The sequence below is a fragment of the Lissotriton helveticus genome, chromosome 12, assembly GCF_964261635.1.
Source record: "Lissotriton helveticus chromosome 12, aLisHel1.1, whole genome shotgun sequence".
In the NCBI taxonomy this organism is placed as follows: Eukaryota; Metazoa; Chordata; class Amphibia; order Caudata; family Salamandridae; genus Lissotriton; species Lissotriton helveticus.
In genome coordinates, this window is record NC_136073.1 from 528,144,808 (window position 1) to 528,172,304 (window position 27,497).

The following is a 27,497-nucleotide window of genomic DNA, read 5'->3' on the forward strand; positions in this document are numbered from 1 at the left end:
TTAGTAGCATGTGGTTCCTATTTTATTCCCCTGGAGTAAATAGGGACTTGTGAGAAACAGGGAGGCATTCTAATATGCCAGTACCTCCATAAGGTCAGTGGTAGGGCCCAACAGAGCATTTCACATGCTTGCTGAGCTTTATCTTATTTGAATCTTGCAACGAATGTCACTTTTTCTTACTCTTCCCAATCCCTCATGGCCCGTCTAGAGGTTCTGGTCTTCGAGGAATTCTGCATATATCCCTGTAGGCTGTTCACAGTGATTTGAAATGTGCCATTACACTAGACACAATCACAAGGCCATTGACGGTTGCTTGGCGGCCTTCTCTTCCACCCCTAACTATTTTCTCTACTGATGAGGGAAGTTATCCCGAAACCCGAGCCATGTCTCGGGCGACATCCAAAAACTCGGGACATGTATCGGGTCTAGAGATCATCAGTTCAACAAGTACCTACTTTCACCCACTGGGGTGAACCACTCAAGAACTCCATTTACCAGAGTCTTTAGGGGCGATCCGGAGGAGGAGCTAGCGGTGTGCGGTCCATTGCAATTGTTTCTACAAATTGGCTCCCTTGAGCTTTGAGTCGATGGGCTCCTGGACGACGCACCTGCGTGCCGGTTCGGGCATCGAGGCGATTGACGGTTGCTTGGCCGCCTTCTCTTCCACCCCTAACTATTTTCTCTACTGATGAGGGAAGTTATCCCGAAACCCGAGTCATGTCTCGGGCGACATCCAAAAACCCGGGACATGTATCGGGTCTAGAGATCATCAGTTCAACAAGTACCTACTTGCACCCACTGGGGTGAACCACTCAAGAACTCCATGTACCAGAATCCATAGGGGCGATCTGGAGGAGGGGCTAGCGGTGTCCGGTGCATTGCGATTGTTTCTACAAATTGGCTCCCTTGAGCTTTGAGTCGACAGGCTCCTGGACGACTCACCTGCGTGCCGGTTCGGGCATCCAGGCCATTGACGGTTGCTTGGCGGCCTTCTCTTCCACCCCTAACTATTTTCTCTACTGATGAGGGAAGTTATCCCGAAACCCGAGCCATGTCTCGGGCGACATCCAAAAACCCAGGACATGTATCGGGTCTAGAGATCATCAGTTCAACAAGTACCTACTTGCACCCACTGGGGTGAACCACTCAAGAACACCATGTACCAGAGTCCCTAGGGGCGATCCGGAGGAGGGGCTAGCGGTGTGCGGACCATTGCGATTGTTTCTACAAATTGGCTCCCTTGAGCTTTGAGTCGACGGTCTCCTGGACGACGCACCTGCGTGCCGGTTCAGGCATCGAGGCCATTGACAGTTGCTTGGCGGCCTTCTCTTCCACCCCTAACTATTTTCTATACTGATGAGGGAAGTTATCCCGAAACCCGAGCGATGTCTCGGGCGACATCCAAAAACCCAGGACATGTATCGGGTCTAAAGATCATCAGTTCAACAAGTACCTACTTGCACCCACTGGGGTGAACCACTCAAGAACTCCATGTACTAGAGTCCCTAGGGGCGATCCGGAGAAGGGGCTAGCGGTGTGCGGTCCATTGCGATTGTTTCTACAAATTGGCTCCATTGAGCTTTAAGTCGACGGGCTCCTGGACGACGCACCTGCGTGCCGGTTAGGGCATCGAGGCCATTGACGGTTGCTTGGCGGCCTTCTCTTCCACCCCTAACTATTTTCTCTACTGATGAGGGAAGTTATCCCGAAACCGAGCCATGTCTCAGGCGACATCCAAAAACCCGGGACATGTATCGGGTCTAGAGATCCTCAGTTCAACAAGTACCTACTTGCACCCACTGGGGTGAACCACTCAAGAACTCCATGTACCAGAATCCCTAGGGGCGATCCGGAGGAGGGGCTAGAGGTGTGCGGTCCATTGCGATCGTTTCTACAAATTGGCTCCATTGAGCTTTAAGTCGCCGGGCTCCTGGACGACGCACCTGCGTGCCGGTTAGGGCATCGAGGCCATTGACGGTTGCTTGGCGGCCTTCTCTTCCACCCCTAACTATTTTCTCTACTGATAAGGGAAGTTATCCCGAAACCCGAGCCATGTCTCAGGCGACATCCAAAAACTCGGGACATGTATCGGGTCTAGAGATCATCAGTTCAACAAGTACCTACTTTCACCCACTGGGGTGAACGACTCAAGAACTCCATTTAACAGAGTCTTTAGGGGCGATCCGGAGGAGGAGCTAGCGGTGTGCGGTCCATTGCGATTGTTTCTACAAATTGGCTCCCTTGAGCTTTGAGTCGATGGGCTCCTGGACGACGCACCTGCGTGCCGGTCCGGGCATCGAGGCGATTGACGGTTGCTTGGCGGCCTTCTCTTCCACCCCTAACTATTTTCTCTACTGATGAGGGAAGTTATCCCGAAACCCGAGCCATGTCTACGGCGACATCCAAAAGCCCGGGACATGTATCGGGTCTAGAGATCATCAGTTCAACAAGTACCTACTTGCACCCACTGGGGTGAACCACTCAAGAACTCCATGTACCAGAGTCCCTAGGGGCGATCTGGAGGAGGGGCAAGCGGTGTCCGGTCCATTGCGATAGTTTCTACAAATTGGCTCCCTTGAGCTTTGAGTCGACGGGCTCCTGGACGACGCACCTGCGTGCCGGTTCGGGCATCGAGGCCATTGACGGTTGCTTGGCGGCCTTCTCTTCCACCCCTAACTATTTTCTCTACTGATGAGGGAAGTTATCCCGAAACCCGAGCCATGTCTCAGGCGACATCCAAAAACCCAGGACATGTATCGGGTCTAGAGATCTTCAGTTCAACAAGTACCTACTTGAACCCACTGGGGTGAACCACTCCAGAACTCCATGTACCAGAGTCCCTAGGGGCGATCCGGAGGAGGGGCTAGCAGAGTGCGGTCCATTGCGATTGTTTCTACAAATTGGCTCCCTTGAGCTTTGAGTCGACGGGCTCCTGGACGACGCACCTGCGTGCCGGTTCGGGCATCGAGGCCATTGACAGTTGCTTAGCGGCCTTCTCTTCCACCCCTTACTATTTTCTACTGATGAGGGAAGTTATCCCGAAACCCGAGCCATGTCTCGGGCGACATCCAAAAACCCGGGACATGTATCGGGTCTAGAGATCATCAGTTCAACAAGTACCTACTTGCACCCACTGGGGTGAATCACTCAAGAACTCCATGTACCAGAGTCCCTAGGGGCGATCCGGAGGAGGGGCTAGCGGTGTGCGGTCCATTGCGATTGTTTCTACAAATTTGCTCCCTTGAGCTTTGAGTCGACGGGCTCCTGGACAACGCACCTGCGTGCTGGTTCGGGCATTGAGGCCATTGACAGTTGCTTGGCGGCCTTCTCTTCCACCCCTAACTATTTTCTCTACTGATGAGGGAAGTTATCCCGAAACCCGAGCCAAGTCTCGGGCGACATCCAAAAACCCGGGACATGTATCGGGTCTAGAGATCATCAGTTCAACAAGTACCTACTTGCACCCACTGGGGTGAACCACTCAAGAACTCCATGTACCAGAGTCCCTAGGGGCGATCCGGAGGAGGGGCTAGCGGTGTGCGGTCCATTGCGATTGATTCTACAAATTGTCTCCCTAGAGCTTTGAGTCGATGGGCTCCTGGACGACGCACTTGCGTGCCGGTTCGGGCATCGAGGCCATTGACTGTTGCTTGGCGGCCTTCTCTTCCACCCCTAACTATTTTCTCCACTGATGAGGGAAGTTATCCCGAAACCCGAGCCATGTCTCGGGCGACATCCAAAAACCCGGGACATGTATCGGGTCTAGAGATCATCAGTTCAACAAGTACCAACTTGCACCCACTGGGGTGAACCACTCAAGAACTCCCTGTACCAGAGTCCCTAGGGGCGATCCGGAGGAGGGGCTAGCAGTGCGGTCCATTGTGATTGTTTCTACAAATTGGCTCCCTTGAGCTTTGAGTCGACGGGCTCCTGGACGACGCACCTGCGTGCCGGTTCGGGCATCGATGCCATTGATGGTTGCTTGGCGGCCTTCTCTTCCACCCCTAACTATTTTCTCTACTGATGAGGGAAGTTATCCCGAAACCCGAGCCATGTCGTAAGCGAAAATCAAAAACCTGGGACATGTATTGGGTCTAGAGATCATCAGTGCAACAAGTGCCTACTTGCACCCACTGGGGTGAACCACTCAAGAACTCCATGTACCAGAGTCCCTAGGGGCGATCCGGAGGAAGGGCTAGCGGTTGTGCGCTCCATTGCGATTTTTTCTGTGCCATTACACTAGTTTTCTCTTCAGCAATGAGTTCTATTATTGACCCCCTCAAGCCTTTTGATGTAGAATCTGAAGTGCTGGTCTTTATTTTTTCAAATATTCATGATTTTTAAGCTAAACCTGCCTTTCCATCACTAAGCACCTCCACACTGGTGCTTTTGTTGTCAAGGACTCTTTCTCTAGCCTTTATTAAACAATGCCTCCATGCAGGCATTTAAGTCTATTTATTAAGTGTATTTATTTGCCCTTGGGCTATGGTTCATGTGAATTGGAAGTGAGGATCAGTTCATGTTCGAGTTTGTAGACTGACTGTTTCGGTTTTCCACAAGCGGAGCAACCATAAGATGTGGTTCTTGCCTAGAGATTTTGTTTAAAGTTTCAAGACTGTTTACAAAGCATAAAACGAAAAGAAATAACTATATATACATAAAAAAGAAATGTACCATTTTTTGTTAGTTTAAATTGATTAAAAAAAGTTTACTCTGAAAAAAAAGAAAAAGAATTGTTAGTCATTTTATTATATGTTTTTGATTTTTTTAATTATTAATTTATTTTAAGTTTAATTTTGTGTTATTAATTCCGTAGCGGGTTGTGGGTTTATAGGGGAATAGGATGGGAAGTAATTTAATTGTATAAAATTAATTCAATAATTAATGTGTAAATGTATTAATTAATAATTAGTTGTTAATTAATTTCAATTAGTCAATTAATAATTAATTATGTTAAATGTTTAATTAATTATAGGTGTGTGTTGTGGTGTTTGTATGTGTACATAGTGTGAAGGGTAGTGAGTAATTAATTTTTTATTGATTAATTATTAAATATTTTAAAATGAATTATCATTAATTATTTAGTAATTATTAATTGTAATTTTGTAATTAATTTTAGGTGTGTGTTGTGGTGTTTATATGTGTAAATAGTGTGCAAGCTGGTAAGTATTTAATGTTTTATTTATAATTTAATACATATTAATAAATTAATTTTCATTAATTAATTACTAAATATTAAATGTAATTGTGTATTTAATTTTAGGTGTGTGTAGTGGATATAATAGTGCTAAATAATGTGTAATTGATTATTTGTTATTATCTTTGTTAATAATATATTTACATTTATATATTAATTATGTTAAAATTGGAAATTAAATTTAATAAAAATATTGATAGTTCTGTTTTTTATTGTTTTGGGATCCTGCGCTTTCCCTACTGTTGCACTCACTGGAGTGGGAATAGTAATTTTACCCCTACGATATCCAGTGCTTTTCCTACTGTTGCACTCACTGGAGTGGGAATTGTAAATTTTACCCCTCCGCTATCCAGTGCTTTTCCTACTGTTGCACTCACTGGAGTGGCAATAGTAATTTTACCCCTCCACTATCAAGCGCTTTCCCTACTGTTGCACTCACTGGAGTGGGTGGGAATAGTAATTTTTACCCCTACGCTATCCAGCGCTTTCCCTACTGTTGCACTCACTGGAGTGGGAATAGAATTTTTACCGCTAAGCTATCCAGCGCTTTCCCTACTCTTGCACTCACTGGAGTGGGAATAGTAAATTTTACCCCTCCGCTATCCAGTGCTTTCCCTACTGTTGCACTCACTGGAGTGGGTGGGAATAGTAATTTTTACCCCTACGCTATCCAGCGCTTTCCCTACTGCTGCACTCTCTGGATTGGGAATAGTAATTATTCCCGAGCCCAGACTTTAGCTTCAAAGCAGATGAGCACCTCGAGGTTTATGTCTCAGCTTCTGAGAATCCCAATCACTTCTGGATCCAGCTCCTGGGCACACGCTCCTTGACAAATTGACAAGCGACATGACATACCTATATGAAAGTGAAGGCGATGCTTTTTCTCTTCGGAATGTCCATGTGGGAAATATTGTAGCTGCAGTTTACACCTCTGATCGGTACTGGTATAGAGCAAAAGTTCTTGGATTATTGGAGAATGGAAATGTGGATCTCTACTTTGTGGATTTTGGGGATAATGGAGAATCCCCGCTAGAGAAGTTACGTGTTCTCAGGAGTGATTTTCTGAGCCTTCCATTTCAGGCCATTGAGTGCAGTCTTGCAGGTGTTGCACCAAACGATGGGGAGTGGTCTGAGGAAGCGTTGGATGAATTTGATCGGCTCACACACTGTGCTGAATGGAAACCACTGCTTGCAAAGATTTCCACTTACACTCAGACTGGGACCTCCCCTTGGCCACACATCAGCCGGTATGATAATATCAATGGAAAGGATCTGGATATTGGACAGGAACTAATTTGTCTGGGTTTTGCAGTTGAAGAACAACATGAGGATGGTGCTGAGGATCAAGCTGATCAAATCGTGACTGAGATGCATACGGAATCGCTACAGCAGCTACTGGAGTATGTCACAGGTTGCTCTCTGAGCAGTTTAATGCAGACCAAAAAAAGTCCAGAAGAAGCACTTACGTTATCCTGTCTAAGTCTGTCAGATTGTGGCATCCAGTTGCTCAGATCTGATGTGGAAACTGAAGCTTACCCCCTGAATCAGACTTTCACATTTGTTTTGGATGCCACAAAGATCTCCACACCATCTGACATCCTGTGTGACTCCAATAGCCTAGCAGCTGGCATTAGCATTGTATCATTAGATGATGCAAAGGATTATGAGCAATTCAACGGGACTTTTGTGAGCAATGCTGAAAGTTCTATTGATGAACCTGTCATGCCTGGCATAGAACCCTCAACTGAGAAAACAGAAGTCCCCAGTAGTGGCGCTGGCTCTTCTTGCCCAAGTCTGGACAGCTCAACATGTTCCCCAACAAGCTCAAGCCTGCTAGAGAGCAGCTTGGAGGACAGCAGTACTTTTGCACCCCAGGGCTGTTTTTATTATTTGTCTTCATATCCTTCAGTTCAACGGACAGTGACCAGGAAGATTCCTCAAGAGAGACCGAGCAAGAGGGGGCCTCTGTCTCTGGAAGCGGGGATGACATCATTCTCATTGAAGACGATTAATGCTGAACATAAAGAAGACATGCAAGAGGCAGACTTTCTGGACGAAGATCTCCATATCAGCCTGTCTAGATCCGGTCCTTGGTTCTGTTTGACTTAATGACTGACATCCCACGGGCGTCTGCAATAAAGCGGTCATTGTGGGGATTGATGGTCTGCTGCTTTTCACCAAAGGGACTGGGTTGTGACATTATCCTTGATGAACAGAAGTCAAAGGAAGGACTCTGCCAGTGATAGTCTTCCAAAATGTGGCCTGTCAGCTATGTTCCTGTTCTGTACTCCTCTCAAGTCTGATTTAGTTGTGGCATTTGACCAAGTGCAGGTGTCTGCACCAAGTGCAGACCCTGACTCACAAAACACTATTTTTTCATCGTTGTTGCTCAGCAGTAAGGAACATTTAGATCAGGCTTTCCCTCTGCAGGCCCAAGTGCTGATATAAATTATAACAACGTACTAACTTTGTACCCTAGACAAATCTTGTTTCTGTACTGAATAGTTTAATTATTTACGAGATGGTGTTAAGTTAACCTTATATAGCTTGACCCTCACACCTCATCATACACTGAAATCCAATTGTGCCCTCTTCTTTCCTAAAGGATTTAAACACCACATACATGTTGTCTAACTCAAGCTTTCTTTAATGCAAGTTGTCTGTCTAAATTAGCTGGACGTTTTTATTCAGAGTATCATTAATATGAGGCAATGTTGCCTCCTCTTTTACCCCAAAATGTTCAGCAAATTGCCTTTAATTTCTGATACTGCTGTGCAATCCATCCCAATCCTAGTCTAGTAATACTGCTATTTTGGGGGCACATCTTGGCCATCATTGCCCTTCTCCCACATTGTGAACCTTTCAGAAGCACCTCCATCGCTGCTCCAATCTTTGGGAACATTTTGGTTACGGAGTGAAGTCCTGGGCACGTTGGAGCGGTGACTGGAAACCAAGGTTTAAAGAACCGGAATAGAATTGTGCAGACCCAGCATTTTAAATGCTTACTGTTGCACTATTTACCCATTGACGTGTATGGGTTTCCCTAAAATATCTCAGGACTTTGGTTCTTGTTAAACCCCTGCCATCATTGCATCTCTGCATTAGAATGCTTCCTGTTTAATTCTTGGTTTGTGCACCATGTTAGATGTGTGGTGCAATGTCTGTTTGCCATATGTTAGTAGCGTGTGGTTCCTATTTTATTCCCCTGGAGTAAATAGGGACTTGTGAGAAACAGGGAGGCATTCTAATATGCCAGTACCTCCATTAGGTCAGTGGTAGGGCCCAACAGAGCATTTCACATGCTTGCTGAGCTTTATCTTATTTGAATCTTGCAACAAATGTCACTTTTTCTTACTCTTCCCAATCCCTCATGGCCCGTCTAGAGGTTCTGGTCTTCGAGGAATTCTGCATATATCCCTGTAGGCTGTTCACAGTGATTTGAAATGTGCCATTACACTAGACACAATTGCAAGGCCATTGACGGTTGCTTGGCGGCCTTCTCTTCAACCCCTAACTATTTTCTCTACTGATGAGGCAAGTTATCCCGAAACCCGAGCCATGTCTCGGGCGACATCCAAAAACCCGGGACATGTATCGGGTCTAGAGATCATCAGTTCAACAAGTACCTACTTGCACCCACTGGGGTGAACCACTCAAGAACTCCGTTTACCAGAGTCCCTAGGGGCGATCCGGAGGAGGAGCTAGCGGTGTGCGGTCCATTGCGATTGTTTCTACAAATTGGCTCCCTTGAGCTTTGAGTAGACGGGCTCCTGGACGACGCACCTGCGTGCCGGTTCGGGCATCGAGGCGATTGACGGTTGCTTGGCGGCCTTCTCTTCCACCCCTAACTATTTTCTCTACTGATGAGGCAAGTTATCCCGAAACCCGAGCCATGTCTAGGGCGACATCCAAAAACCCGGGACATGTATCGGGTCTAGAGATCATCAGTTCAACAAGTACCTACTTGCACCCACTGGGGTGAACCACTCAAGAACTCCATGTACCAGAGTCCCTAGGGGCGATCTGGAGGAAGGGCTAGCGGTGTCCGGTCCATTGCGATTGTTTCTACAAATTGGCTCCCTTGAGCTTTGAGTCGACGGGCTCCTGGACGAAGCACCTGCGTGCCGGTTCGGGCATCGAGGCCATTGACGGTTGCTTGGCGGCCTTCTCTTCCACCCCTAACTATTTTCTCTACTGATGAGGGAAGTTATCCCGAAACCCGAGCCATGTCTCGGGCGACATCCAAAAACCCAGGACATGTATCGGGTCTAGAGATCATCAGTTCAACAAGTACCTACTTGCACCCACTGGGGTGAACCACTCAAGAACTCCATGTACCAGAGTCCCTAGGGGCGATCCGGAGGAGGGGCTAGCGGTGTGCGGTCCATTGAGATTGATTCTACAAATTTGCTCCTTTGAGCTTTGAGTCGACGGGCTCCTGGACGACGCACCTGCGTGCCGGTTCGGGCATCGAGGCCATTGACAGTTGCTTGGCGGCCTTCTCTTCCACCCCTAACTATTTTCTCTAGTGATGAGGGAAGTTATCCCGAAACCCGAGCCATGTCTCGGGCGACATCCAAAAACCCGGGACATGTATCGGGTCTAGAGATCATCAGTTCAACAAGTACCTACTTGCACCCACTGGGGTGAACCACTCAAGAACTCCATGTACCAGAGTCCCTAGGGGCGATCCGGAGGAGGGGCTAGCGGTGTGCGGTCCATTGTGATTGTTTCTACAAATTGGCTCCCTTGAGCTTTGAGTCGACGGGCTCCTGGACGAAGCACCTGCGTGCCGGTTAGGGCATCGAGGCCATTGACGGTTGCTTGGCGGCCTTCTCTTCCACCCATAAATTTTTTCTCTACTGATGAGGGAAGTTATCCCGAAACCCGAGCCATGTGTCGGGCGACATCCAAAAACCCGGGACATGTATCGGGTCTATAGATCATCAGTTCAAAAAGTACCTACTTGCACCACTGGGGTGAACCACTCAAGAACTCCATGTACCAGAGTCCCTAGGGGCGATCCGGAGGAGGGGCTAGCGGTGTGCGGCCCATTGCGTTTGTTTCTACAAATTGGCTCCCTTGAGCTTTGAGTCGACGGGCTCCTGGACGACGCACCTGCGTGCCTGTTAGGGCATCGAGGCCATTGACGGTTGCTTGGCGGCCTTCTCTTCCACCCCTAACTATTTTCTATACTGATGAGGGAAGTTATCCCGAAACCCGAGCCATGTCTCGGGCGACATCCAAAATACCGGGACATGTATCGGGTCTAGAGATCATCAGTTCAACAAGTACCTACTTGCACCCACTGGGGGGAAACTCTCAAGACCTCCATGTACCAGAGTCCCTAGGGGTGATCCGGAGAGGGGCTAGTGGTGTGCAGTCCATTGCGATTGTTTCTACAAATTGCCTCCCTTGAGCTTTGAGTCGACGGGCTCCTGGACGACGCACCTGCGTGCCGGTTCGGGCATCGAGGCCATTGACAGTTGCTTGGCGGCCTTCTCTTCCACCCCTAACTATTTTCTACTGATGAGGGAAGTTATCCCGAAACCCGAGCCATGTCTCGGGCGACATCCAAAAACCCGGGACATGTATCGGGTCTAGAGATCATCAGTTCAACAAGTACCTACTTGCACCCACTGGGGTGAACCACTCAAGAACTCCATGTACCAGAGTCCCTAGGGGCGATCCGGAGGAGGGGCTAGCGGTGTGCGGTCGATTGGGATTGTTTCTACAAATTGGCTCCCTTGAGATTTGAGTCGACGGGCTCCTGGACGAAGCACCTGCGTGCCGGTTAGGGCATCGAGGCCATTGACGGTTGCTTGGCGTCCTTCTCTTCCACCCATAACTTTTTTCTCTACTGATGAGGGAAGTTATCCCGAAACCCGAGCCATGTGTCGGGCGACATCCAAAAACCCGGGACATGTATCGGGTCTATAGATCATCAGTTCAAAAAGTACCTACTTGCACCCACTAGGGTGAACCACACAAGAACTCCATGTACCAGAGTCCCTAGGGGCGATCCGGAGTAGGGGCTAGCGGTGTGCGGCCCATTGCGTTTGTTTCTACAAATTGGCTCCCTTGAGCTTTGAGTCGACGGGCTCCTGGTGATGATTCAGAAAAGGGGGTGGTGATGAACAGAGTGCCTGAATTAAGCAGACCACTCTTACCCAGTCCAAAGATCAGGGCTTGATCCATCACCGTTTTTTAGCTCATTGCACCATCCCAGCTCAGAACTTGGCTATATGCAAATTAGTCTGTTCCTGTCCCAGTGCATGATGGGAACAGGGCAAACCAAACTACCAAGGCATTTAGGTCTATTTATTAAGTGTATTTATTTGCCCTTGGGCTATGGTTCATGTGAATTGGAAGTGAGGATCAGTTCATGTTCGAGTTTGTAGACTGACTGTTTCGGTTTTCCACAAGCGGAGCAACCATAAGATGTGGTTCTTGCCTAGAGATTTTGTTTAAAGTTTCAAGACTGTTTACAAAGCAAAAAACGAAAAGAAATAACTATATATACATAAAAAAGAAATGTACCATTTTTTGTTAGTTTAAATTGATTAAAAAAAGTTTACTCTGAAAAAAAAACAGAAAAAGAATTGTTTGTCATTTTATTATGTTTTTGAATTTTTTTAATTATTAATTTATTTTAAGTTTAATTTTGTGTTATTAATTCCGTAGCGGGTTGTGGGTTTATAGGGGAATAGGATGTGAAGTAATTTAATTATATAAAATTAATTGAATAATTAATGTGTAAATGTATTAATTAATAATTAGTTGTTAATTAATTTCAATTAGTCAATTAATAATTAATTAGGTTAAATGCTTAATTAATTATAGGTGTGTGTTGTGGTGTTTGTATGTGTACATAGTGTGAAGGATGGTGAGTAATTCATTTTTTATTGATTAATTATTAAATATTTTAAAATTAATTACCATCAATTATTTAGTAATCATTAATTGTAATTTTGTAATTAATTTTAGGTGTGTGTTGTGGTGTTTATATGTGTAAATAGTGTGCAAGCTGGCAAGTATTTAATGTTTTATTTATAAATTAATACATATTAATAAATTAATTTTCATTAATTAATTACTAAATATTAAATGTAATTGTGTAATTAATTTTAGGTGTGTGTTGTGGATATTATAGTGCTAAATAATGTGTAATTGATTAATTAATAAATATTAACAAATTAATATTCATTAATTAATTAGTAAATATTAAATGTAATTGTGTATTTAATTTTAGGCGTGTGTAGTGGATATAATAGTGCTAAATAATGTGTAATTGATTATTTTCTATTATCTTTGTTAATAATAATATATTTACATTTATATATTAGTTATGTTAAGATTGGAAATTAAATTTAATAAAAATATTGATAGTAATTTTTACCCCTCCGCTATCCAGCGCGTTCCCTACTGTTGCACTCAATGGAGTGGGAATAGTAATTTTTACCCCTACGCTATCCAGCGCTTTCCCTACTGCTGCACTCTCTGGAGTGGGAATAGTAATTTTACCCCTACGATATCCCGCGCTTTTCCTACTGTTGCACTCACTGGAGTGGGAATTGTAAATTTTACCCCTCCGCTATCCAGCACTTTTCCTACTGTTGCACTCACTGGAGTGGCAATATTAATTTTACCCCTCCACTATCAAGCGCTTTCCCTACTGTTGCACTCACTGGAGTGGGTGGGAATAGTAATTTTTACCCCTACGCTATCCAGCGCTTTCCCTACTGTTGCACTCACTGGAGTGGGAATAGAATTTTTACCGCTAAGCTATCCAGCGCTTTCCCTACTGTTGCATTTACTGGAGTGGGAATAGTAAATTTTACCCCTCCGCTATCCAGTGCTTTCTCTACTGTTGCACACACTGGAGTGGGTGGGAATAGTAATTTTTACCCCTACACTATCCAGCGCTTTCCCTACTGTTGCACTCTCTGGAGTGTGAATAGTAATTTTTACCCCTCCGCTATCTAGCGCTTTCCCTACTGTTGCACTCGCTGGAGTGGGAATAGTAATTTTTCCCCAGCCCAGACTTTAGCTTCAAAGCAGATGAGCACCTCAAGGTTTATGTCTCAGCTTCTGAGAATCCCAATCACTTCTGGATTCAGCTCCTGGGCACACGCTCCTTGCACCTTGACAAATTGACAAGCGACATGACATACTATATGAAAGTGAAGGCGATGCTTTTTCTCTTCGGAATGTCCATGTGGGAGATATTGTAGCTGCAGTTTACACGTCTGATCGGTACTGGTATAGAGCAAAAGTTCTTGGATTCTTGGAGAATGGAAATGTGGATCTCTACTTGGTGGATTTTGGGGATAATGGAGAATCCCCGCTGGAGAAGTTACGTGTTCTCAGGAGTGATTTTCTGAGCCTTCCATTTCAGGCCATTGAGTGCAGTCTTGCAGGTGTTGCACCAAACGATGGGGAGTGGTCTGAGGAAGCGTTAGATGAATTTTTTTTTATTTTTTTTTGAGAACCTTTATTGACATTTCAACCAAATACAAGTATGGGCCTACAACCCCTGGGGCTGGCCGCTAAGCAGTTAGATTAACAGAGAGCAATTTTTAATCACATGCAGCACCTCGGGGAGCAGAATCATCATGCTAGCGTACTCTTGGTCACTGAACATCACAATTAGAAAAACAGGATGTAAAAGGTTTTCATTTTATAGTATAGGATGGAAGGATCAGGTGCCGAACAATTTCCCAGCAGCGAAAAACGGAAGGCAGAATAGAAAACGTGTCAACAGTAAACAGTAATCGGTCAAATCAATGGCGCTGGAACAGGCGGTTCAGGATATGAGGGAATATTACGATCAATTCGCGCCTGCTAGTCACCTGCCCTAAGACCCAGAGAACACCACGAAAATTGAGGCACAGATGAAAAAGCAGTGATTGATACCAAAGGAAACCCACTGCACTGACCCAGAAAAAGAAAAAGACAAAGAAAGATAAGAGAAGAGAAAAAAGGCCATAGAAACAAAAATAAAAACGAAAAATCCCCTCCCCCAACCCCCCACCCTGCACCCCTGCAGATGACTACGCCCCCCCCCCCCAGCAGTGTGCCTGTCGCCCGAGAACCAAACCCGAAATATAGAAGAAACAGAGAAAAAGGAGAAAGAAAGGAAGGAAACCCCACCCAACGCGGAAGTGGAGGAGGGCGATAGTCTATGCGCTCCCGGTCTCTCCCCCCCGCCCTAACAAAGGGGGCCCCCCTAAGCCAGCACCAATAAAGTTGTCCACCATACAAAAAGCCCCGGGGGAAACCACAAACCCCCCGCCCCGGAATCCGTCTGTTAATGAAGCAGTCCCGTTACCAATAGATCCATCATAAACAATTCAACCCACAATCTCAGCCTTGGCCCCGTCTATCAAAGTTGCCGAGTCCCTCGGATAAGTAAAGCCCCATCCCCGGGAAGTCAAAAGTCACACAGAAGCAGCCGGAGCTTGGGCCAGCAAACGGGAGAGGAAAAGCAGATCCCAACGCACACGGCTTACACAAACGATGTCCCTCCCCTGTGGTTCTGAAAATCTGGACCCTATTGTTATCCCAATATCGAGGTCCAATACCCGTGTCACAAAATATCAACGTACCATGACAAATTTAGTGTCCGTGAACCGATAATGATTAGGACATCATTCCTATGTATTTGCGTGACAATCGAGGGTAGCCAACACCCCTAAATCGTAGTTCCCGTCCCAATCCCTTAGACTCCATTTTGTGAACGGCATCCATCTTACTTCTTGCCCTCATGTTAAGTCAATTAAAGGTCGAGCTTGATCCAAAAGGACACGTCCACCTTCCCTGACTTCCCCCTGACCTGTCCAAACTGACTCCATTGCCTTAAGCCAAACCTGTTTGGGCGGCTCCCCGCCCAGTGGCCGAATACGATACTATCGACACATAACATTCCACAAACCATTCACCCCATACAGAACATGCTTTCTACAAACATGCACCTGTCCATACTTCTTCTTTATGGCCAGTTTTATGACTGGGTGGTACCTGCCTTTATTGGTGTTTCATCGATATCTGATGGGAGTCCCGGATCTTGCTGGGTAATCTGTCACGAACTGGACATCTAAAATGTGGGTTTGCTTACGTGACGCCGCACTTTGTCTTATTACAGAAATATGTTTACAGCCATATCATAAACTCAAGAATTCTTGCTTGAAGCCATTATTTCTGTATAAATGGAGAAGACTGGTTCTGTAAAAACGAACACGTACAGTCTCCTGAGAATACATGACCCGTGTTTGTCGTGCTTCTAGGACACGTGTTACTTGGTAGCTACCAATAAAAACTTGATCTCTGACGGCGACTAGAAGACTCTTGTTTCTGTGGTCCGGAACAAGGGAGAACTCAGAGGTCTTCGGGTGTTGTCCCCTGGCACCACCGGTTTCCTAAAAACCCGGTACCTCAATTGGCGCCCAACTCGGGGCGATATCAAGCGGCGACGGTCCAAGTCAGATGTTCGTGAGGAGCTTCGTGTGAAAATTCCGCCGGAGGACGGCCAGCCACTTCAGCGACCCCTGTATGTCGACGTGGTTCCGAAGGTCTTTGCTGCGAGGTTCCCCGCGTCCCGACGGCTACGAAGGACTGCTGCCCTGACTATCGCCTTGTTTTGGACCCAGTGATCCTTGGTAGAGCGAAACGATAGACGAGTCTTCTAGCGACGTCACCGATCTTCAAATACTTCAGTTAAGTATAAGTGGAGCGTCTCCCAGTCCTTAGTTTGTCCTTAGTTTTTGGTATCCTGGAGATACGACTTGATTTGGCACTTGCAAGCCCCAAAGCCGAAGGACTCGTGTTTTCACGAGAAATATCATAATAGATAAACCTTTGAAGTTTGAAGCTAGACTAGTGAGCGAAGATGCCTGGTTTTAGCAGACTTGGAAACTTGTTTTGTCTTGGTTATAATAGGGACTCCCGATTAGAGGATTCGTGTCCGGTTCCTCCAATTGGAACTCCAACGTATGAGCTCTATGTGAAATATGGCGTAGGTCCTATCACATATAATTAAGTGTGGATAAAATACACCCGTAAAGATGGTGTTTTAAAATGGCCCCAATATGGTAGTTTCGACTCAGAAATTCTAGATAACCTAGAGATCAAACTGTTCAAAAAGAAAGCCAGACCGGCGATGTTTGACTCTTTCCGCTTATGGCGTAAAGAGGCCAAACAAAAGGCAATTAAACTAGAAAAGAAGAATAAGAGGGAAAGGGGTATTTCGGTAATACAAGCCGCGATAAAAATTTAAAGACAGCGAAGAGGATCGAATAAGTGAGCAGTTGCACAGGCAACGTAAAATGGCAATAGATAAATGCTATCCTGTTTTACCATCTCTTCAGCAAGAGACAGTAAAAGAGCGTGAGAAAGATCCATTAATGGCGCATTTGCTGAGTTCGCCACCACCCTATGCGCAAAATGCCACAGCACCTCCGCAACCTTTAGTTGCACCTCTGGTAGCTGTTATACCAGCTCCTCTACAGCACTCACCAGCTACTCTTCAGCTGGCTTCTATTTCTCTAGTGCAGCCTCCTCAAGGCTCACCAGTCACATCTATTTCTCCTACTGTTCCTTCTACAACTTCGCCTAGCGCACCTTCTATTTCTTCCGATACTAGTTCTGCGAACGCTTCTGTTTCTGCTTTGCGTGACTCTGTTCTGACACCAGTTATTCCTCCACTTTCACCTTCCGTCTGGCATAAAACGGCCAGCATTATTACTAACATTCCTTCACCACTTTTTCGGTCGCCTAAAACGACCCCTAATACGGGACTAAGACAGTTACGAAGCCAAATGCCTGATTATCGAGAGAGGGAATGCCTGAATAAGTTAGCACGGAATTGGGCTCTGGATACAGCCAGATATGATGTAGAGTCCGTCATGAACGTTTTCCGTCAATGGGATGAACCGACGCACAGATATGTTTTTGAACAGATGTGTGTTTTTCTGTGTGAGGATTTGGAAGATAATGGTCAAGAGAGCAACTGTAGAAAGTTGTGTAGTATATGATTTAAATTCGGGGAAGGCATGATTGTAGGTCCCGATGTCGACAAAGCAGTTGAGGTATTATTATCATATCGAAGCACAGGTGGTAACTCTGGGTCATCGTCTGAATGTGGTACGTCTAGTAGGAAAAGAGCGAAACAGTACCCCATGAGAGAGGTTCCTCCTGTTTGGAGGGAAGGTGATGCGAATGCTAATCCACCAATTCTGCCCCATTTCCAGCGTGTATGGGTACATGTCCCATGGAAAAGATCGGAAGTATTAGCACTCAAACAGTCACTACCTGACCCTCGTAAGAACCCAACTGGGTATTATAAGGAGTTATCGCAAACTGCAAGCTCATGTATAATGAATTTAGCAGATGTAGATATGTTATTTGGGAACGTTGTTCCACATCCTTTATGGAGCAAGATACGTCATACGGATCACGATCAGGAACTAGGTAACTCATGGGCGAACATTGCGACTACAGATGCTAGACAAGTCGGTGGTTTTAAACCTGAGCCGTTAATAGCTGAACTTCCCGGTAGAATTATAGCGTACATGAAGACAATAATGCCTGAAGTACGCGTAAATTGGGACAAGCTATCAGCATGTAAACAAAAGAAAGATGAGAATGTGTCTGACTTTTTCACGAGATTTGAGGAAACATTCACCGACCACAGTGGCCAAGATATGGCTACCGAGGGTGGCCAAAGATTGTTTGTGGACAAGTTCGTACATAATTTGCTCCCTGAACTATGTAATAAACTAAAAGATTTTGAGAGTGCTTGGGCTGTCTCTACGTCAGCACAGATTTTAGCTACAGCCCAGTACTATGAGAATAGGCGTAAAGACGAGCTAGACAAGGCAGATAAAAATACGAAAGATTTGAAAACTAAGGTTCTCCTCCAGCAGGCCTATCCGCCTCGCACGGCTAGTCAGTCCGACTATCAACTGCGACAGCAGTATTCGAGGAACGCGCAAGGTAACGAGTTTTCCCACCAGCGTCCTACATATGGCCCGAATCAATGTGCGTATTGCAAAGAAGAGGGTCATTTTAAGGATAATTGTCCGGCTCTTGCACGACGTTTAAACGGTGGTCAAGGTGTAAGGGGGAGAGGTGTTCAACATGCCCCTAGAGGTAGAGGCCGTGGAAATTTCACTCAGAATATAACTTCTTTTCCGCCTCAGAAGTCCATGAATAGCTTTGACCAACAGAATAATTCATCGTCTAAATCAGCTCAGTACTATGCTGACGACTATTACGCTGAACACGAAAATGAGGGTAACGATTGCTAGGACAGCCATGGACAAAGAGAGGGAGTTGTCTCAGTTCCGGTAGATCAGAATGGACCTTATGTCGAGGTAATAGCCTCAGGAGTGTCAGAGCCATTTCTGCTGGATACTGGTGCCACAAAAAGTTCTATCATGCACTCGAAACTTCCTGGCGCACCTTTGTCTGGCGAAATGAATGTCTCAGTAGGTTTCTCTGGCGCCCCTGTTAGAAACCCGATCTCTAATCCTATGTCTCTTTCTGTTGGCCCATGCGAATTAGAAGCACCCCTCATTTTGACAACAGGTTGTGGTGAAAATTTGCTAGGTTTGGACTTACTAAAAAGGTTATATGCGACCTTGTACTGTTCTCCCTCGGGAGTACAACTTACTTTAGGCAAGAAGGTCATTTCTTCGATGTATTTATCAAAGGAAAATATTCCAACTGAATTATTGTCACTTCCTGATATACTCTGGGCTAATGGTTCTAATGATGTAGGTCGTTTGGAGATAACACCATATGTCATAACGTTGAAAGCCGACGTTAAGTTGCCACGTATTCCCCAATACAAAATATCTAGCGAATGCGAAAAATCATTGTTGAAAATTGTTCATGATTTGATTGATAAAGACGTCATCGAGAAACGACAGGAAATGTCTGCAACAGTCCGGTTTTGCCCGTCTTAAAACGTACTGATCCTTCACAACCCCCTTTGTATAGGTTCGTGATCGACCTCAGAGAAGTAAACAAGATAGTTATCCCACAGTTTCCAGTCGTCCCCGACATTACTGCTTTATTGACAATGGTTCCAGCTTCAGCAAATTGGTTCTCGGTGATTGACCTGAAGAACGCTTTCTTCAGTATCCCGATTGCCGAGGAGAGTAGAGATATTTTCGGATTTAATTTAGGAGGACGAAGCTTCCGCTTCAAGTGCGCTCCTCAAGGCTACTGCGAAAGTCCATCCATATTCAGTCAGGCCCTGAAAACACAACTAGACACGATTGTTCTACAAAGTGGTTCAACTCTGATTCAGTACGTAGACGATCTGCTGATCGCTGCGGACACTGAAGAAATTTGCAAGAAAGCTACGTTATCATTATTGCATCACTTATGTGACATGAAGCACAAAGTCTCCCTTTCCAAACTACAATTTTGCCGACAAGAAATAACCTACTTAGGTCACGTCTTGTCGAAGGAGGGAAGGAGACTGACACCAGAAAGAATACAGGCAATTGCAGAACTAAGGGCCCCAAGGATACAGAGAGAAGTTCGAGTTTTTTTGGGCATTACATCGTACTGTAGACAATGGATACCGAATTTCTCACTGCTAGCTAAACCCTTGCTGGCACTACTCCGTAAAGATACGCCCAATCCTATGCCCTGGTCTGAAGATTGTCAGACGAGTTTTCACAAATTGCGTGATGCATTGTGTTCAGCCCCTGTGTTGGGAAACCCCAACTACAGTAAGCCTTTTACATTATATGTCCATGAGAAGGAAGGTTGTGCATTATCAGTCTTAACACAACATTTTGGGAACAGACAGCGCCCATGCGCGTATTTTTCGGCAACTCTGGATCCTGTGGCTAAGGCACTACCAAGTTGTCTGAGGGCTACCGCCGCAACAGCTGTCTGCATTCGACAATCCGCTGGATTAGTCATGAATAATACTCTGATCGTTATGGTTCCGCACGCAGTAGACATTTTACTAAACAGGACGAAGACACAACACCTTACTAGTGCTCGACTATCCAGTTACGAACTGACGTTGCTAGCAAGCCACATCCACATAAAGAGGTGTGATACACTGAATCCCGCAACGTTATTACCCATTCCGACAGGAACAGACAAGAGTGATAAACATGACTGCTGCTTTAGGACAGAAGAAGAGACAAAAGGGAGAGTAGACTTACAGGACACACCCCTTCCTGAATGCAATGATACTTTATGGGTTGACGGTTCATGTTTCAAGTTACCGAATGGTGATACGACTGCTGCATATGCTGTAACAACATTACACACCATTGTAGAGACCGCACGTATTTCCCACAACTCTGCACAAGCTGCGGAAATCATTGCACTTACCAGAGCATGCGTGTTAGCAAAAGGAAAGCGAGTGAATGTGTACACGGACAGCCAATACGCCTTTGGCGTGGCTCACAGTTTTGGGAGATTATGGTGTGAACGTGGTTTCCTTACCTCACATGGTGCAAAGATACAACATGGTCAGCTAGTTCATGAGCTCCTTGAGTCACTGACCATGCCACTACAGGTTGCCATTAAGAAATGCAGTGCACACAAGAAAATTCAAGACGATATTGGCCGCGGGAATGCATTTGCAGACGAGGTTGCGAAAGAGACCGCAAGGGACACGATGAGTCGAATGTATGTTGCGGGTCCCGCTGGATGTACTACTGATGTGGGAATGTGTGAGGACACCATTGAAAGCGTAAAATGCATACAAGCTGAGGCAACTGAGAATGAGTTGAATGAATGGAGAGAAAGTAAGGGTAGATTGGATGCGAATGGTTGTTGGGTCGAATTATCGTAACACCAGCGATGGCTACTACCTAATGCATACGTACTTGCAGTAGTAACAATGGCTCACGGCATGGCACACATCAGTTCGAAAGGAATATGTAAGCTATTGGCCCCAGTATGGCAGAATAGCAATATCCCAAAATATGCAGAAAATGTGGTCAGAAACTGTATGATATGCCTAACACACAATCCCGTAAAGGAACTCCAACTCCAGCAGGTCACTTTGCGCCTCCTACGTATCCGTTCGAGGTTTTGCAGCTCGATTTCATTCACATGGAAAGGTGCAACAATCTAAAGTATGTGCTCGTTGTTGTTTGCGCTTTTTCAAGATGGGTGGAAGCGTACCCCCTTAAAGACAATACTGCTATGACAACTGCCAAAGCCCTTGTCAAAGAGTTCTTCCCGAGATTCGGTATGCCTAGAATTGTCTGGAGTGATAATGGAAGTGAATTCATAGGACGAGTGATGAAGAGAGTGTGTGAATGTCTAGGCATACACCAGAAATTCCACGCTGCAAATCACCCCCAATCAGCTGGATTAGTAGAGTGCTACAATGGCACTTTGAAACTCAAGCTAGCCAAGATCCAAGCCAGTACAGGTCTTAAATGGCCTGACGCCTTGCCCCTAGCACTCTTGTCAACTAGGATGACCGTCCATTCCAGATTAGGTCTTAGCCCCCACGAGATCGTGTTTGGCCGCCCAGCCAACGTCTGGGGCGTGCCAAGACCAAAGAAACTCCGTGAAATAGAACACCCCGTACTGCTTGATCATTTGTGCGAATTGACAGCTAAATTGCGTGTTTTACACCAACAGGTTCACAGTTCCTCTCCGCCAGCCTCTGACGATCCAGGTCATACAATCAAACCCGGTACGTGGGTATTGGTGCGGAATTTCCAGCGCACCAACAACGGACAGCCGAGGTGGACCGGACCATACCTGGTACTTCTTTCCACGAGATCAGCGATTCGGGTGGACGGCAAAAAGAACTGGGTGCATGGGACCCATTGCAAACGGGTCTCTCTGCCCCTCCCATACGACCGGTGGGTCGATAAAGGACTTGCCGACTCTAAGACCGAATCCGTACCTCGTTCCATCCCCTTCAGTGATGCACGTTTAAAAGAGACTGGTACCGAAAAGGAGAGTGATCGTATTTTGCAAGGACGTGTGTCACCATCTATGCAATTGGACACTACCGAACCTGAGACATTGTTTAAAGACCACACCATACCTGAGAAGCGACGATACAACCTGAGATCCAGCCACAGGGACTAATAAAACCTTGATCTAATGTGATTTCCCTTTTCCCCCAAGAACTATTTTTATCTTCCAGCTCTCTCGTCCCAGGGAACTAGCTCATTTTTTTGATTTTCGAACCGCCATCCGGTTCTGCTGCTAGGGTCGCGGTTGAAGTGTGGGGAGTGCAACCAAGGAAGTTTTAGGTCCACGGTTCTGGTTGGTCCGAGGGAGTCACCCCGGACCGAACGGAGCGCGCTCCCTGGCAGAATCAACCTACCACCGCGGGCAGCAAGTAGAGGATGGAGTTTCCAAGGGTAGAGAGACCTGTCAAACTTACGAACTTTGAAAAAACAATTGTGTACTATACTGTCCAAGAAAAGATTTTTAATAATATGTGTTCTAATGCTGTGTAGCACTGTGATGCTTTTGATTGGTTATGCTCTATTCGTATTTCAAGTTTCCCTACTCTCAAATGACACTCTGCCGACGCCTTCTCCCACTCTCTCACCACATTCTTTTCACCCTCTACCTGAACACGAGTCTGCCAGAAGGCTCGAATTTGTAAATAACTCTTTCATCCAACTCCTACACCAACACCAGTCTATAATGAACACATCAAACTGTTGGATATGCGGACTCATGCCGCACACGACGGATAAGGGTATCCCATACTTCATCCTGCCATTTAGTTATTATGGTTCTCTGTGGGCTTTTCAGACCATGTTCCTATTCGCCCTAGAACCATACCCGACCCGTTCCACTGAAAGCGATTCCAGTAACAAGGCACTAATAGCAGGGATAAGAAATATGAGTAGAGAGTTCGACACATATCTGACTATCCCCAAAGACGAACTGACCCCATACACTCGTTGGAACGTAACCCAACATGGCGTTTACCTGATCAAGAGCCAGGCAGCAAAGAAATCCCGCCCAGTTTGGATAGTGCCCCACCGAGGTCACCTATGTTTACAAGGTATTGGTAGAGATCCCACTGCACAGTTAGGAAAGAGCATTTGCACAGAAACATATGTGCTCGCCTCCCGAACTTCCCCTATACTCTTAGCAGCCAAAGGCACGTATTTCGTCTGCCACGACCAAGCCTATACATGGTTACCCCCTGACTTCTCAGGCACGTGCTTCATCTCATTTCTGCTGCCTCCTACCTACACGGCCCGAGCAGATTACCATCGGACAAGGACAGCTAGAGGTGTCGTGAGTAAAGACGACACCGCGGGTCAGGAATTTGCTGACTTCACAAAAGGTTTTCTGCCGTTTTGGGGGCCTATGGTGAACAGCAGGAATATTCGCCAGTTAGCAAGGATAGTTGAATCCGCCGTGACTACAACGGCCAGAGCACTTGGCAATTTGACAACCGAGCTTCAGTCGGATCGACTTATGACCCTTCAGAACCGAATTGCCCTTGATATCATACTCGCCGATCGTGGTGGTGTGTGTAGAGTCATCCAATCCAGTTGTTGCATATTCATCCCTGAAAATGCACCGACAGTATACCAGGCCATCTCTAAACTACATGAAATATCTGGTTCCCTTCACGTTGAGAAAGGGGATTGGTCCTTGCTAGGGTGGTTCTGGGGACTGATCGCTGCCTGGGGATGGAAAACGCTAATATTCATTGGGATGATCTTAACAGTTCTGTTTATGTTCTGCCTATGTGTCCAGTGCGCTCCTGCACTCTGTGGCCTCTGTGCTACTTCATGTGTACGGAAGCCTGCGTCAAGGGACGAACTAAGCAACAGGATGATGTTACAGCAGCATCTCCACGAATTCCTTCATACAGATTTGGACTCGGATTAACATGAGTTATTGCCTTACATAAGGGCAAAAGGAGGGTCTGTGGTTCTGAAAATCTGGACCCTATTGTTATCCCAATATCGAGGTCCAATACCCGTGTCACAAAATATCAACGTACCATGGCAAATTTAGTGTCCGTGAACCGATAATGATTAGGACATCATTCATATGTATTTGCGTGACAATCGAGGGTAGCCAACACCCCTAAATCGTAGTTCCCGTCCCAATCCCTTAGACTCCATTTTGTGAACGGCATCCATCTTACTTCTTGCCCTCATGTTAAGTCAATTAAAGGTCGAGCTTGATCCAAAAGGACACGTCCACCTTCCCTGACTTCCCCCTGACCTGTCCAAACTGACTCCATTGCCTTAAGCCAAACCTGTTTGGGCGGCTCCCCGCCCAGTGGCCGAATACGATACTATCGACACATAACATTCCACAAACCATTCACCCCATACAGAACATGCTTTCTACAAACATGCACCTGTCCATACTTCTTCTTTATGGCCAGTTTTATGACTGGGTGGTACCTGCCTTTATTGGTGTTTCATCGATATCTGATGGGAGTCCCGGATCTTGCTGGGTAATCTGTCACGAACTGGACATCTAAAATGTGGGTTTGCTTACGTGACGCCGCACTTTGTATTATTACAGAAATATGTTTACAGCCATATCATAAACTCAAGAATTCTTGCTTGAAGCCATTATTTCTGTATAAAAGGAGAAGACTGGTTCTGTAAAAACGAACACTTACAGTCTCCTGAGAATACATGACCCGTGTTTGTCGTGCTTCTAGGACACGTGTTACTTGGTAGCTACCAATAAAAACTTGATCTCTGACAGCGACTAGAAGACTCTTGTTTCTGTGGTCCGGAACAAGGGAGAACTCAGAGGTCTTCGGGTGTTGTCCCCTGGCACCACGGTTTCCTAAAAACCCGGTACCTCACCCCGTCTCCGAAGCCAAGCATCGTTACATCCGCCATTTTGGGAGACCGATTGGGGAGGGGGTGCGACTCGTTCCGATACATATTATAGCGTGGGCCAACAGTGTCCAGGATGAGGGAAGCAGTGAAATGTTCCGATAACTGTAGGACCGATGTTTCCGAGAACGTAAGAGAGTCACCAATCTCAGCACACACGATGAGTTCCATGCCTTCGGTGGCAGGCACAGCTTCCAGCACCGGGTCCAAACGCGCCACTAGGGCGCCAAACAGGAGGCAGGTCGGCTGCCAGGTCTCAAAAATCAAGTCAGGGCTTGCTCCCGGTCCTATGATCCCATCTGCTGCCGACAGTAAATGATTGACCTGGGCCCTCACCGTCGCGTGAAGTGCCGCAAGTTCCGCCATTACCATCCGCAAGGAAGGGCCACATTGGGTCTGTTCCGCCAAGTTCCATACGTCCGCAGACATAACGATCCCCACGGAGAGGCGCCTTCTCCGGGGCAGGATACGCCGGAGCAGAAACAAGCCCTGAGGGACCGGCTAGCAGCACGCAGCAACGCGCGGCGGGACCCCCACCCCGGGGCACCAGCGGTGCTAGTGCCGGGCCTCCGGGCCGGGGCCCCCCGCGACGCAGCACCGCGCGCCACCCGTCACCTCACCTCAGGTACAGCACCAGGCAGCAGATGGTTGCAAAGTAGTCCAGAGAAATTTTCAAAAGTGCCAAGGACCGGACCCAACCGCTCTCCTTAGTCCGTTGTTGTTCACTTTGGACCCGGGTAGACCAGCAATCGAGTCCCCGGCTTCCAGTCTGGGTTAGGCCTCAAAACATTTTCGATGTTACTTCACCCCAGAACATCAGAAAAATTCCGTGGTCACACCATCGGGGTGCCGACTAGTTCACCCACACGAATCCGGGGCAGGAGATCAGGATATTCGACAGGATAAGCGAGTGTAGGACGGAGGTCAGCGGAGCCGGGAGACTATGCGGCCATCTTAGTTGATGTTGTAGCTCCTCCCCCTCGCGTTAGATGAATTTGATCGGCTCACACACTGTGCTAAATGGAAACCACTGCTTGCAAAGATTTCCAGTTACACTCAGACTGGGACCTCCCCTTGGCCACACATCAGCCGGTATGATAATATCAATGGAAAGGATCAGGATATTGGACAGGAACTAATTTGTCTGGGTTTTGCAGTTGAAGAACAAAATGAGGATGGTGCTGAGGATCAAGCTGATCAAATTGTGACTGAGATGCATACGGAATCGCTACAGCAGCTACTGGAGTATGTCACAGGTTGCTCTCTGAGCGGTTTAACCCCTCCCATGCTGATGACGGAACCGCTCCGTCATCAGCCGCGGTTGAGCTGTGCTGATGACGGAGCGGTTCCGTCATGGCCCGCCCAGCTCGATAGAACGCTCATGCGCGGCGCGAATTCCGCGCCTGCGCTGAGCGTTCTATTGAGCGGGGCGGGCCGTGACGGAACCGCTCCATCACGAGCACAGCTCAACCGACGCTGGTGATGGAGCGGTTCCGTCACCAGCATGCGGCCTCCCCGCCCCCTTAGCACTGCAGTGGAATAGCCACCGCAGTGAAGGGGTTAATGTAGACCAAAAAAAGTCCAGAAGAAGCACTTACGTTATCCTGTCTAAGTCTGTCAGATTGTGGCATCCAGTTGCTCAGATCTGATGTGGAAACTGAAGCTTACCCCCTGAAGCAGACTTTCACATTTGTTTTGGATGCCACAAAGATCTCCACACCATCTGACATCCTGTGTGACTCCAATAGCCTAGCAGCTGGCATTAGCATGGTATCATTAGATGATGCAAAGGATTATAAGCAATTCAACGGGACTTTTGTGAGCAATGCTGAAAGTTCTATTGATGAACCTGTCATGCCAGGCATAGAACCCTCAACTGAGACAACAGAAGTCCCCAGTAGTGGCGCTGGCTCTTCTTGCCCAAGTCTGGACAGCTCAACATGTTCCCCAACAAGCTCAAGCCTGCTAGAGAGCAGCTTGGAGGACAGCAGTACTTTTGCACCCCAGGGCTGTTTTTATTATTTGTCTTCAGAGGACTCTGTTTCTAGCTCTGTTTTTTGACAGCGACTCCAAGTCTGGACTCCACTCGCGTCCAAGCATCATATCCTTCAGTTCAACGGACAGTGACCAGGAAGATTCCTCAAGAGAGACCGAGCGAGAGGGGGCCTCTGTCTCTGGAAGCGGGGATGACATCATTCTCATTGAAGACGATTAATGCTGAACATAAAGAAGACATGCAAGAGGCAGACTTTCTGGACGAAGATCTCCATATCAGCCTGTCTAGATCCGGTCCTTGGTTCTGTTTGACTTAATGACTGACATCCCAGGGGCGTCTGCAATAAAGCGGTCATTGTGGGGATTGATGGTCTGCTGCTTTTCACCAAAGGGACTGGGTTGTGACATTATCCTTGAAGAACAGAAGTCAAAGGAAGGACTCTGCCAGTGATAGTCTT

At 46.7% G+C, this 27,497-nt stretch overlaps 1 pseudogene; it reads left to right on the forward strand.

Annotated features, from left to right (window-relative positions):
• Nucleotides 1–4,052: 4,052 nt before the first annotated feature.
• LOC144798055 (tudor and KH domain-containing protein-like) lies at nucleotides 4,053–27,259 on the forward strand (annotated as a pseudogene).
• The last annotated feature ends 238 nt before the right edge of the window (nucleotides 27,260–27,497 follow it).